At 49.4% G+C, this 14,678-nt stretch overlaps 1 protein-coding gene across 1 annotated transcript in view; it reads right to left on the bottom strand.

Annotated features, from left to right (window-relative positions):
* The window catches only part of SLC26A9 (solute carrier family 26 member 9), a 47,317-nt gene extending 44,847 nt beyond the window's left edge, over positions 1-2,470 (bottom strand). The window contains exon 1 of the mRNA XM_008172728.4: positions 2,344-2,470. The gene's annotated coding sequence lies outside the window, so the exon portion shown is untranslated. The remainder of the gene's footprint in view (positions 1-2,343) is intronic.
* Between the last annotated feature and the right edge of the window lie 12,208 nt (positions 2,471-14,678).

Genomic DNA, 14,678 nt, shown 5'->3' with positions numbered 1-14,678 from the left:
TCTGGATTGACTATCTTATAAATGAGACCAGAATTTAGCCCAGTCTTTCTGTGATTTGTTTAAATAACCCACTTGCTCTCAGCCCTGCCCCAACGTTTCATATGCACAACTTTTCAGCTGCATCTAGTCCCAGTTTAATTATGGGAAGAAGGGGAGGCTGGTAGGCATGTTACGAAGGAACAGATTTGGGGGTGCAAGGAGGCTTGGAGCCACGTGCTTGCCAAGCAGGAGTAGACATCAGGGTAGCAAGTGTGGGAAGGACCCACTCCCTGCACTAGTCTCATGGAATAAAAAATGAGCAGCTCTGCCTGCTCCAATGCAGCGCTGCTCCAGTGCAGAAGAACAATACACTTCTTGCGTCAGAACAATTCAGTGCAGGTGCCAGGGTGACAGTGCTGGAGACTGACACCCTCTGTCCATGGGCACCACACAGATGCAGCAGAATGCTGCTTTCCCCATCCCACGGGGCCTCAGTCCTGATCCCCCAGGAGGCATCTCTAGGGCTTGGAGAGGAGCTGAGTCTCCAGGTCCTCTACAATCCTTAGCCTCTCTGCTGAGACTGCCAGCCAGGGGGTCAGTAACAGTGGTGAGGCTGATACGTCTCCAGTGGGAAGCCCATGCACTCCTTCCTCCAGACCACCAAAAATAACACCACCACCACCACCAGCAGCCTGGCTTCCAAGGGCCAGGCCAGTCCATTGACTTAGTGCAGTCAGAGCTGATCTGGAGCAAGGTCAGCAGCCCCTCGGCAGGCTACAGGGTTTAAAAGCCATAAGAACCCCTGGGGACCTCTCTTCTCTCAAGTGCTGTCAGGTGGGTGGCTGCTGGATTCTACAAAATCACCCAGTTTAGGAACAGTCTTAGGGGCAAATCCCAGTGTTGCGGGAGTCAATGGGAGTCTTGCCACTGATCTCAATAACATCAGCGTTTGGCCCTTGGAAAGTTTTCCATCACAGCTCCCTGTCCCCTTATGGAGGCAGCATCTCCACAGCTCTGCGGGAAAGGACTGAGAACTGACTTAAAGAGACTAGATGGGTAAGGGGAGAAATCTGCCCCCCAATAGATCCCTCTGGCTAGGTGTTCCCGGAACACTGAGACTGCTACTGCCCTTTGAAGAGCACATGGGCAATGGAAAGTCTCAGGAATTAGGAAGTTTGCAGACTGCAGCATTCCTGCAGCACCTGAGAACACTCTTATCCAAGTTGCCTGCTTAGTGCTCTCTCATGTACACAGACACACTCCCTCCCCCAGTGAATCTGATCTAAGAGAAGGAAAAACACCGTGCGGGTCACCTAGTCCATCGTCCCCAACAGTAAGGGCAGAGGAGAGCATCCAGGGTTTGAACCTAGGCAAAAAATCATCTCCGCCCATACCAGCAAGCTCTTGAAAGCACTTTCTGCTGACCAGCAAATAACAATGTAGGTAAGAGCCTCTTCAGGGATCGTGCCAGGGGAGAACCTGTCCCAAGGTTCTCAGCTTATGCACAAGGCAGAAGTGGATGGATTTTAGCAGCACACAGAGACAGAATCACCACATAGTTCCACTGATCAGAGTATAGAGAATTGGAACCCTAATTAGGGTCCATGTTGGGCAGGACTGTTTCTTATCATACCGATCCTAAGGCTTGGTCTAGGCTAGATTTAAAACTCCCAAACAATGGAAATCCCACTGCTTCCCTTTGGACACTGTCCCTACATCTCTGATAGGAAGCACCTTCAGATTTCTAGCCTAGAATTTCTTCTTAATTTCATCCCACCTTAAATAATTCCCCCCTCCTCCTTGGTATATTAGGCTGGGACAGACTTTTATACCCCCCCCCCCCCAAGCTCCTGCTATTTATTCCTTAGCCAAACTATGCAAACGCCACCTTGCAAACTGTGGGGGGAGAAGAGGGGAGCATCGCAAAGTCTGATTTTGGTTGCAAACTCCTTGGGGCAGGGACTTGCCTGCAAAGCACCATGGACTGAATGGGTGCAGCACAAACCCGAGTAATAGACCAGACCCACAGGCTCTGTAATTACTAGTAATTCTCCATGCTCAGGCAAATTGACACCAATCTCAGCGGGAGTTTGTTTGAGTAAGGACTGCAGGGTTTGATCCCATAATAATTAATTCCCATATTTGGCTCTTGTAGCCTTCCTTCATAACTCAGGCCCCTTGATCTTTGCTGTTGCTAATTCCTTGGCATATCTGCTGCTGCAAATCCCCTTTGGGGGAAAAAAAAATCATTCAACAACCAGGTCTCCAAATATTGAAATTCACACCCTGTGGCTGTGCAACCACAGTGCGAATCCCCCACGCCCACCCAGACAAAGAGCACCATTGTTGGGAGCAGGGACTTACCTTCACCTTTGCTGGAGGGAAGAAAGGGCTAATTCTGCCAGGTGAGCTGCAAATGTGTCAAGAAAGCCCAGGCAGAGAGTTGCTCCCCAGGTAGAGGTGTGCAGAGGACTGTGCTCAAATATAAACCAGTGAGTCATTTATAAATCACCTCAGTCAAGGGGACTGAGGGCTGTGCTTGGCTCCTGATTGGTTTGCTGGGCTTGTTACGAAGTGATTGCAAGCAAGTACACCCAGGCTAAGCCCAGGAGATAGGAAGAGAGATAAGGAGAGATCTGAAGAAGGACAGCTTTTTTAGCCCCCCCCCTTTCAGAATTAGGCTGTTTGATCCCATTGTACAATTCCCTCAATACACCCAGGCCCTCGGAGACAATAGATGATATTGAGTGTCCCCACGGGTCCCCCCAGCATTCGGATTCCCATTGTGGGGAGAAGATGCTTTTGTTGACCTGGGCTACAGTTTCCTGGTGCATTGGACAGTGACTCCAGCCTGTCTTTGTGTTCTGGCTGCCTCTCAGCATCGGACAAGGACAATGGAGTGCATTGTGCCAGGTCCTGGACTCCCAGAGGTTGGGCTTTGAACTGAGGATTGGCAAGGGAAAGCAGTTGCTTTCTTATTTCCACATTCAAAGGGATGAGAGGGGTGGAAAGGACAGAGGAAGCCACGGTTGGTCTGTTAGGCGGCGAGCACTGAGATTCCCCACACCGATGGGGCTCTGCCTGGAGAAGAGATTGAGAGACTGTCGTGTGAATAAGAATCACATCGGCAGTGATGTTATAGTGAGAGTAAAGTTGGCCAGGGCCATCAATCCTCATTGCCTCAGCGCATGATCTCCAGGGAGGGTCAGGAGGGAATGTTCATCCACTCTCCCGTTGTACAGAACTGCACATGCGAGTGCAAAAGGAGAGTTTTACAACATCCTCAAGTGCACCCACCATGGGATACTGATGGAGAGTAGTGATCAAGCTGTAATCCATTGGTCTCTTTCCATATGGTCCAGAGGTTGGGTCCAATCTTGTAAGGTGCTGAGCACCCAAGTCTCTTTGAAGGTGACCAGCACCTCAGAAGATCCAGCCCTTAAGATTTTAAAAATATGTATTATTATTATTTATTACTTATTTATATTATCGTAGCACCTAGGCCCTCAGTCGTGGCCCAGGAGCCCATCGTGCTAGCCGCTGTAGAAACACAGAACACCGACGCAGTCTGCCTCCAGGAGCATAAAATCTAAGTATAAGACAAGAGGCAACATACGGGCATAGTCAGATGCGGGAGCACAAGGAAGCAATGGTCATCATGACAGGCAGTGGTATCTGTACATCTGCAGCCGAGTTGTTGTCAAGTTTGAAAAGCCAGAAGAAAGATACCAGTGTGGAGTGTGTGTTGCTGGGGAGGACTCCAGCTAGGATTGGGGCATGTTCATGGAGTTCTCTTCTCCAGACGAGATACGTGGTTGCAATTCCCTTGCCTTTCAGCCTCTGCACTTCTTCAGGATGGGTTGCGGGACGAGTGGATGAGGAGCATTATTATTTCTTTGTATTACGATAGCCCCTGGCAACACCCAGTCCAAGCTCAGGGCCCTGTTGTGTGAGGTACTGTACAGACAAGTACCAGATCCTCCCCCAGCAACAAGGAGAGCAGAGATTGTGCTGGCCCCAGCCCTGTTCGGCCCCAGGGACACCAGCCTGTCCAGACCAAGGGAGGGAGCAGCAGGAGGTGCCTTTGTGGGGACATATCAGTGTCTCTGAGGCTAAAGGAATTGATAGATTTGTTCCAGTGGAGATGGGGTGCCCATCTCCCCCCCACTCCTGATGGCAAATGGAGATTCTCCTGGGGAGAGGGGAGGGAGGGGCAATAGTGGTTGTTGGCATAGAAACGAGGCCCTGTAGGCTCAGGCATTTGGGCACCAAGAGGAGAGACATTCCCTCCCCTCTGTGGATTATTTATTCAAAATGAACATCTGAGACAAGGCTGCTGGTGGGGGGGCATGACAGGGAAGTGTTTTGGTGGTGGGACGAAGGAGGGACATAAGCAAGCCCTTCTCCCTTTGTGAATGAAAAACTGGGACAGCCCACAGTACAGGGCAGGGTGGGAAGATGTTTAAAATCCAGACGGGATGTTTTTCTAAATGCTCTGCTCTAGGAATTATTGTGGGGCAGGTCTCTGGCCTCTGTTACACAGGAGGTCAGACTAGATGATCACAATGGTCCCTTCTGGGGTCAGGCAGGACATGACAGGTCGATGAAAGAGACGGATGGGCTGGGGAGGGTCGGAGGGTGAGGTAACCAAATGAACAGAGTTAAGCAGGAAAATAGACATTCTGGCTAGCCATCTGCCTCACCAGTGCCCAAGGCCTGTAGGCATCATGGCTGAGGAAGGTTTCAAGGAGGGGTTCAGCCTTACTAGTTTTCTTAAAACCCACTCTCAGGATGAGGGCTTGAGGGGCTTTTCAAGAAATAACTCTGGCGCAGTCAATGCCCAGCTTTTTGGTGTTTGGCCACATCCAGCTCTCTGCGTGTGTGACCCACAGAGCACGGACACTCGGTGCCAGAAGATGGGGAGGGACCCAGCATTGCCATTCTGATATGTGCTGCCCACTTGTGAGCTCAATAGCGCTCAAGACTCATGTTTCCCCAGGTGCTCACAGAGAACTGGTAAGGGAGCAAACTGAGAGTGAGAGGAAAGAGAGGGGGGCAGAGGAGGCAAGGAGGATGAGGGGGGGATGGAGAGAGCTGAGTTGGGGTGACAGAGGGCAGAGAGAGGGATGGGGATGGGTAGACAAGGCAGAGATATGACACTTTATGCCAAGTTCCCAGCAATTAACTTGCCCTGAGATTCCCTGGGGAAAGAACTCTGATGCCTTGTTTATTCCAAATCACAGGCCCCATAGACACCATCAATTTCTCACCATTAACCATCATTAATTCAGGAAGCTAATCACAGTGTCCAAAGTGAGCAAAAGAAACGTCCTGCCAGTCCAGCCGATAAGTGGGAGCCGGGGGTTGATTCATTGCCTTCTGAGAGACAGAGGCAATAATTGCCCAGTGGTTCTGTAAATATCATTAATTACCTGTATCACTTTCTTGTAAAAGGACAGCTTGATATTAATGATCATAGGGCACCCTCAGAAACAGGAACCCCGTGAGGGCCATGGGCAAAACCATTCCAGGCTCAACAGCTCAATGTGGTTCTAGCCCAGCTCCCTTCAGCAGCAGGGATGGTGATTTGACTCCTGAACTCCATTATTAGTATCATTTGCGTGACGGTGGCACCTAAAGATCCCCACTGAGACTGTGCTTGGCTCTGTACAGACAGTCGTTGCCCTGGAGAGCTTGCCATCTAGACAGACAAAAGAGTGAGAGGGGAACCGGAGGCTCAGAGAGGGGCAATGACTTGCCCAAGGTCAGTGACCAAGTTGGAAATAGGACCCAGGAGTCCTGGCCGTCCCATGCCTCCTTTCTAATCATGATCCCGCTCGTTTTGTAAACCTTTTAGCCACAGCATTCGCAGAGTATGTCTATTAGAGGGGTGACTGCAGCATGTGGAGACCAACCCGAGCAAGCTTGGATCTAGCCAGCTCCTATAACAATGGCAGTGAAGCCATCCATGGCAGCATGGGTTAGCCACTCAGGTATATATCCAGTGTCCCAGACAGGTCTGTATAACCCATGCTGCTGTGCTACCAGGTCTTCATTGCTATTGTCACTGGAGCTAGCGCGATCGGAGCTAGCTCAGCTACGTCTACACGCGATGCAGTGTAGGCACACCGACAGTTGGCAAAACTGGATGCTTTAGGGTTGCCAACCCTCCAGGATTGTCCTGGAGTCTCCCGGAATGAAAGATTAATCTTTAATTAAAGAGCATGTCATGGGCTGACACCTCCAGGAATACATCCAACCAAAGCAGGCAACCCTAGGATGCTCTCTCTGCCCTGTAAAGCCCCTGCTACTCCCCCAGCAGGGAATGGGGCACCATGGATCCCCCTGAATGCACTGAGCAGTGTGTGTGCCACAGCAGAGTATAGGCGTCATGCATGGGGCCAACCCAGACACTGAGCTCAGGGAGGAGTCCCTGCCCTTGGTTTAGACTTGACAAAAAAATCCAACCGGTTTGCAACGTACCCAAAAAGTGGAACCCGATAGCCAGTGTCGGCTCATTGCAAAACTGAGGCCACAGGTGCAGTCTAAAGCAATGGCAGCAGCAAGTGAAACATAATCGATTCCAGACAAGGAATCTGCCGTCACTTCTGCCCCTTTGCACGGTGTGCTATTTGTGTCAGGCCGTGGTGCTGCGTAAGCTCGTACGGGCTCCCGGCAGGCACGGGACGGTGGGCCCAGAGGCCTATTTGCTGAGCTCTGGCAGATGGAATAAGAGTTTTTAAAGATTAATTATATTCAGATCCAAACTCTGAACCGTTTTAGTGACCCGGCAGCAAAGCTCCCAGGCTCTGAGCTATTGGCAAATGTGCAGATCCAACCCCTCTAGCCACCTGTTATCCTGCCTCCAACAATGACCAGTCCTACGTACCTTGGAGGAAGATATAAGGAACCTTGTAGCAGACAAGTATGGAATAACCTGCCCCTAGGGGAAGTTTTCCAGTGACACCCTCAGCCCTATGCTACCTGTGTAACTTCCTAGAGAGCCACTAGTTCAGGGGTCCCGTATGCACAGAGCCACAATCCCCTCGGCCTCGTTCTGGGTGCAGAACAACCTGAATGAGGACAGCACACAGGATACGGGATGCAAAGCCCTGTAAAACCTACCCATGGCTGCTCCTGGTGCTAGGTGCTTTGCAGGACACCAGCTTCTCAGATGTGCTCTGTAGATAGAACATTTGCTTCCTCCAAGATCTCCCCAGCAGGGTGTGGAATAGAGCAGCCTCTCTAAACAGAGGCAAGTCACTAGCCTTTGTGGCATGAGAGTGGTGGTGTCAAGGACAAAACCCAGGTTATTGAGAGCATCCGTAGAAAGCTGCAAACTGGGGCTTAGCCTCCACAGAAAGAACCCAGGAGGCAATAGCTAGTGGAGATCCCAGCTCAAAGGGAGGCAATCCAAAGGCAGAGGCAATCCTCCAAGCGATTGGAACTTCTGTTCCGGAAGTATGGCAGTTTCCCCCTGCACGAGGCATTACACCGAATTCCTGGTGGGCGTGATCCTGTGAGGTGCTCAGCCCCCTAGCTCAGCCCCCTACTGGATCAGGCCCCATAGGGCTATTGAAGATCTTTTGCCAATTCTTGCAAGAGTCGGCACCACACTGCCGACCTCTGGCTCAAGTAACTATGATTCTGCCTTCAGTTCCCCGTCTCCCCAGCCCCAGCTGGAGGCTGCATTTGCCTGTACTTCCTGTCCTAAACTGCAGGGCTGTGAAACAGCTGCCATATTCCACCCCATTCCGTGCTGGCTGGGATGGAGAGAGAGGGTGTGCGCCCGTGTGTGTGTACGTGAGAGACAGAGAGAGCAATCAGTGTGCAGGAAGCTTTGCGAGATGTCAGTGAACACTGAAAAGATGGGAAAGAGGAAATGGGGCTGCTCTGGCTCGAACCTCACGACCCTGATTGTGCATGCCGTGCAGCTCTTTATCGCCTGCCGTGATAACAATACCAAGCAGGGGCTGTGTGGGTTTGTTTACAAGTGATTAATATTAGTGGATGGATTGCACTCCCTGCAGTAATAATTCAGTACTAATTTATTGCTAAGAACCCTGGGAAACCTGCCCTGGAGTTCATGGCTGTGACTTACAGGAGGGAGGGAGACCGGCTGCCTTGGGATGGAGGGGACAGGAGCACACAGGGATGCATGGTGGGGTTACTCATATGGAGTTGCTGATCCTGGCAGGTGTCCTGCAGTCTCCAGGGATCCTAGTTGCTTCCCCTTTCTGCGGCTCTAGTTTTGCTTCTGGGGTTTCATTTTGGTTTGTTGTGCAGAGATGAGTCCTCCAGGCAAAACGAACATCTGGATTCCAAACATGCCAAAGCTCATGAGCGTTGGGATTTGGGTGTGGGTCAGACCCATTACAAAGCAAAATTCAATCCATGCCTGGAGGGGGTAGTTGACACCCCAAATAGCAGGGGTGCTCTGATCAAAGATTATAATAATCCACCCCGTTATAAAGAGAAGGGGGCAAACTGGGTTCCATACCGGGTTTCTGAAACTTGCACGGCGAGGGGTCCGGTCCTGGGGAATCAGTTCAGACCCAACCCTTGTCCTGTATTATAAGTAGAATATCACTTCATACCATCAATGATGAGCCTATGACAGCTTGTCCTGAGGATGCTCCTAATTTATTGACTGGTCCCTCATTGTCCTGCTGGAGGATGATGGGGGCAGAGACCTCTAGAAGCTCAGAACCTCTTCTGTGTGTGCAGCTCTGATTACATTCAGTTGTTGTTTTTTCCTAACTTGCCTCTGGACTCTGTAACTCTTATTCCAAACACCCCTGGGCTTATATACGATTCAGTAAACAACATTCCTTTTGCTCAAAATGGTACAGAAAAGTTATCTGATGCCCTGTAGTTCAGGCTACCATTAGCCTGATAACTCTCCCTCCCCCAATCCATGCTACAATCAGCATCAACATTTTGCCCCCTCCCTCCTTGCATTTCCTTCCTTTCTGCTCCCACTTTGCTGCCAGTGGCATAAAATAAACTAAAAGAGTTAAGAAGAAACAAAAGAACATTTTCTAGCCTCAGAACTGAGTTTCCTCTTTTCCTTTTTCTGTTTCTATTTCTTGTTCCCGTTCACGTGTCCTTTCCATCTCTTCTTCCACCATTTCCTGAGATTGGAAGCTCCTTGGGGCAGGGACCGTATTTTTGCTCTGTGTTTGTGCTGCACCTAGCACAATGGGCTCCTGATCCAGGACTGGGGCCCCTAGGCACTGATGATCATTTTCATTATCAGACCATTTTCTCTTTTTCATCCTGCGGTTGTTTCTCCCCATGGGTCACGGCAGCCTCCCCACTCTCTGTCTATGTGGGTTGGGCGTGAACAAGCCAGAAGTGCCAAGGATTTTCCAGTGGAATAGGTGAAAATGTAAGATGGTGACTGGAGGCTAACTAGCTTCTCCTAGCCACTGCCCACCTGATGTTCTGAGCCACCCTGCAGTGAGCCACCTGCTTACCGTAGTCTCCTTTTAACCCAGGAGTTGTACTTCTTGGACAGGAACCAGGAAAACAAAGTGACCCAAAGTGTTTGTGAAAACTCTTTTCTTAGCAAAGCTGCTCCCTTTCAAAGTATCTGCTATTATCTCCTTCATGCAGCAGGGGCTCTGGGATCTGACGTGCTCTACACAAACGCACAAAGGCATTTTGATGCTTCAGCATTAACATTTGTAAGTCTGAAGATGGGGTGATTTCATGCCGGTGATTAGGAGACATTCCAGTCAAGGCCTCACACCCTGGACATTGATGGGTTTGGGAGGAGGGGGTACATTTGAGCATTGGTTATATACACTGCCGTAGGTGTAACTAGGTGGGTGAATTTTCAGCTCCTGGTCACATTGCATGTGCCCATGCAGACCTTTGCAGAGAAAAGAGGGATGAACCTGCCAATGAAGCCTTCATGAAACAGGACTGAACACATTGGGCCAGAAACTCAGCATCGCTCCATAGGTTTCAATGGAACTCCCCTGATTGACACTGGCTGAGAATGTGACCCAGTTAGGCCTTGCCTCCAATTGCAAACAAACCACGTTTGTTCCCCGCGTAGCTGCATTTGTTGCTGACGCCTGTGGACAATTTGTACATGACATGTTCTCGTGCAGAGAAGAGTTAAGCAGCTAGCACTGTATTCTCTCTCCCCACACCGGCTTCCTGCAGGGCAGGGGCATGCGGCCATACTCTGCCTCCTATAAAACGACTGGCCTGCCTGTGACTCAATTACATGAGACCTCCCAAGAGCGTGGCTGAAGGTTCCAGGTCTCCACAGAAGACCCATTGTTTCAGGGAAAGTCCTTTCTTATCCTTTTATTTCATTTAATCCTTCTTGATCCTCTAGCCGTTTTCCCGCTTTGACCATCTTGGTTTGAAAAACAACAGCCAAATACCCCTATCCGCCATCCCCCATCCCTCACCTTGGGAACCCATCCTGCACCTTTGCATCATCACATATGCCAGAACAATGAGACGGCCATTCTGATCTGGTAGCTTTGAGGTGCATTGGCCATTCACTTCACAGTGGGGTAAATGATGGCACAAGGATGGAGGGAACTGGAGAATCAAGCCCTTTCTCTCTTCCCCAGCAGACAAAGAACCCCAAATCTTTAAGCTGAAGGTGGCCTAGATAACCTTGTCTTCACTGCAATGCTGCGAGGTCTGGTTTCGCAAACTGGCACAGGGGTCAAAAGCGTTACCCATGTAGGAATGAGGAACGGAAAGTCCTGGGAGGAAACAGCTGGATTATTTACAGCACCAGAATAAAGGACAGCATGCAAAGAGGCTCCCAGCTTTCCAGTTTCATGCAGCTCCAGCAGGACTCTTGATGCAAAATTACTTAAGGGACTGGATTTAGTGCTGGTGAAAGGCATTCCTTGTATAGGGAGCCCTCTGTTTATCTACAGGGTAGGTTTCCCAGTTCCCACACACATACTGTCAGCCTGGCTCAGCCCTGATGCATAGGGGCACTTCCTCTGTTGTTGACAAGGGCAGTTCCCGGCCTGTCCACTGAGTCTGTCAATTAATGCAAAGCATGGTGGTGAGACCTGCCAAACTCATCGCATCAGTGCCACCAAACATTTAGTAGATGGGAACAACTTTTAAGCCCTAATGAGCTAGGCTGGATGCATACAGGTGCGAGGGTCTGCTGCTCCTTAACAATGTCCTGAGGCATCTAGCTTCACCAACGATACCCTTTTGAGAATGAGCCTTGCTTTCTGGAAAGGTATGTTTATTAAATCAAGCTCTGACCTCTTTGGAGCTTACAGGCAGGGTCTGCCACTCTCTGCATACACAGGCAAAATTTCCCACACATCTCCTTCAGACAAACCCTATAATTACTGGTGCTCCACCCTGCTCTTTAAAGGGACAGCTCCCCAAACTAAAACACTAAAAATACAACAATCAGACTGCTATGAACACATCCTCCACATGTGCCTCCAAATACATTGTTTTGCAATATAAAATAATTTCATCCATTATTGCAGGGTCGTCACGTTATCCTATGTATACATCTCCCACACAGGTCAGCGGCAGCATTCCAACACAGGACTTTGGTCCCAGAGAATAGTCCTTATCCGCTTCAGCTGGGGGGGTAATTGGTGGGAACACACGCCATTATGCTCCATGAGGGTCGACAGGACACGCAGGCTTCCAGTGTCTTACCCAACTATTTGCAAACTCACATTAGCATTCTGGGGCTCAGGATTCCTGGGTTCTTTTCCTGGGTCTGGGAGCAGAGTGTGAGCTTGCGGTTAGAGACACCATTGCCAAATATAGTTTGCTCCTTGTGGGGAATGTCTGCAGGGAGAGGATGTGGGATGTTTGGATCTAAAACCATCAGTCTTTATGGCTATGTCGGCAGAACCTATGTCGCTCAGGGGTGTGAATATTCCACCTCCCTGAGCGACATAAATTACACCGACATAAGTGTTCATGTGCACAGCGCTATGTCGGCAGGAGAAGCTTATGCTTATGCTGCTCGCAGAGGTGGGTTTTTATGCCAAGGCGAGACCTCTCTCACATCGGCATGCATCGTTTTCACCAGACGCGCGGCAGTGGCCCAGCTTGATTGGTACAGCCGTGGCACTGCAGCGCTGTACGCACAGACATGGTCTAACACTTCAGCTAAAGGACCACGCCCATTATTACAGGATCCTCCCCGTCGTAGGGTCCCAGAGCTTGGGCTGCAGCCCAAGCCCAAATGTCTCCACGGTTTACTGTCCCACAGCCCAAGCCTCGTGAGCCCGAGTCAGCTGACCCCTGCCAACCCCGGATGTTTAAATGCAATGTAGACGTCCTCAAAGATCCTCACCGTGTTAGCATGGGTTATACAAGTGCAAAATTTGGGCTGTCTGTTCCAAAAGGCAACATTGCAAAGTGGACGGGACCTGAATTTGTTGTATTAGTGACCAATGTTCTATTCCCAGCTGCCCCTGAATTGACCTTGTGCATTCTCTCAGTTATCTTATCTGTAAAATAGGTGCAGGATAATTGCCTCCCCTAAGGTAGCAGTGTGTGAATGCTGAATAAGGCTTGTGAAGGCACAGAAATATTAACAGCACTCAGCAGTAGAGTTGGGATTGGAAGTCATGCGAGCCAGGCTTGATAGCTCGGAAGGTGGTCATTGAACAGGTGTTAGATTGTCATCTGGTAACTGCATCCAGACCACACTGACCTAGCCTAGATTTGAATGGTCTATCTTCAATTCCTAGAGGACAGGTGTGCACATAACCAGCAGCATAACTGCATTTGGCACCATACTACCCTTATCTCCAGCATTGGTCCCCATAAATCAGAGCTGAGTCACTGGCAGCGGGTGCTGCATGAGTGAAGCCTGTCTTGTCATTGCAAGAACGATCCCCATTCTGGGGATAGATGGAGGACTTTAGTTTAAAGAGCTGCCAATATGGCACCTTTCGCAAACATTAATTTCACTCAAATATTGATTTAACACACCCCTTACCCCAGTTATACGAGCCTCAATGGCCAAACATAAATCCTCTTTCAGAAAGGATACTTGTAGGATACTGTTGCTCTCACAGGAAGCTGGGAAGGGGGTATCCCTCAACACAAGGAGTCTGTTTTTGAAATTAACACAAAAAGAAATTAAAGATCTAATTAAAGTGTTCATATGGCAGAATACCAACCCCTTGAAGAAGTCCTGTTTGCTTAGCTTTTCTGACTGCACCAACTGATATAGTAACTGGCCCATGTGATCCCTGGTGATCTGACTCCTCTCGAGAGTAGACTCCACTCCGACTCGCAGCAGACTCTGTGCATGCAATTCCTCCACACATTGCATTACATGAGCGTCACACAAGATGAGTGTCACCTGGCAGGTCTGGAGGTTGCAGAAGTTTGGGAAAAGGGGCTTACCTGGAATCTTTGCTTTGCAGCTGAGCCTACTTCAGATTTTCTTTGATTTTCCTGAACTTTCACCATGGTTCATTTCTCTTCCCTTGAAGATCTCTTTCCAGACCCTTCCCCTCCTACTTTCCTAACTGCGAAAGGCTGACAGGCCTAAGAACTCTGGACCTGAAAATACCTTTGCCTGACAGTGAACATAAACAGAGAGATATCGTTGAAGCCAATAGAGGTGGAACCTTCAATGAACCGACACACATTGCATTGCTGTGGACATCGGGCAAGAAACACTGAGAGAATCTCAGCAGCTCGCTAAGCTCCGTCTAGTCCTGTCGGTGGTTCTGAGAGCTATTGCATAGCCTGACATACTTGAAAGTAGGCTGACCAGATAGCAAGTGTCAAAAATCGGGACAGGAGGTGGGGGGTAATAAGTGCCTATGTGAGAGAAAGACCCAAAAATCAGGACTGTCCTTATAAAATGGGGACATCTGGTCACCCTACTTGAAAGTGGAGGAGAGAGAAAGAGAGGAGAGTCTGGAATAAGGAAAGAAGAACTTGCAGCCTGGGTAGGCCAATAACTGTGTGTGGTTATAGCAGCGCTGCGTGAGTCTGGCTTTTTGTATTCTACTCCTGACTACTGCCCTACTGCACCACGGCACCACGGCAGATGTATCCTGGAGTAACTGAGAGCAGAATCCAGCCCACTATCACTCGTAAATAAAGAACTGAGAGCCTGTTCTCACTTATACCAGTTCTAGGCAGGCTCTGACTCCATTGTAGTGAATGGCGTTACTTCTCGTTTATACCAATGTAAGTGTGCCCAGAATCAGGCCCTGGGTATATGTCATTTACCCTAGAAAGAGTTTGCAGGCAACATGAGTTTAGAGCTCAGTAAAACCCACTAGACAAGCACAGTATATTTTCTAGCTGGGAAATCTGGCCCTTTTGTCATGCCAGGGCATACAAATCTTGAACGGCTGCACGCCTGTGCCTCATCCGCAGTTCTAAAGAAAATCTTGACGAGTTTAGGGCTGGCCTATGCACACTTTTGGTACCAATATAATTATATCAGTTTAGTTAAATTGGTGCAACCCACTACTCTAGTGTGGACACGGCTACACTGGTATAAAGCTGTAAGTAAAGTTACACCGGCATGAATACTTTCATATGGGTGTAAATGCATGGACACCAGGCGATATAATTATGGGTACAAAGACTGTGTGTAGATCAACCCTTAAAAGGCCTGTTGGCATTTAACATAGAAGTCACAAGGAGGGATTTTCATACTTATTTTTCAGCAGCGGTGTAGCTGACCTGGTACT

The sequence above is a fragment of the Chrysemys picta genome, chromosome 4 (genome assembly GCF_011386835.1).
Source record: "Chrysemys picta bellii isolate R12L10 chromosome 4, ASM1138683v2, whole genome shotgun sequence".
Taxonomy (NCBI): domain Eukaryota; kingdom Metazoa; phylum Chordata; order Testudines; family Emydidae; genus Chrysemys; species Chrysemys picta.
Note: the sequence above shows the minus strand (reverse complement) of the source record. Positions and strands in the feature narration are given on the sequence as shown.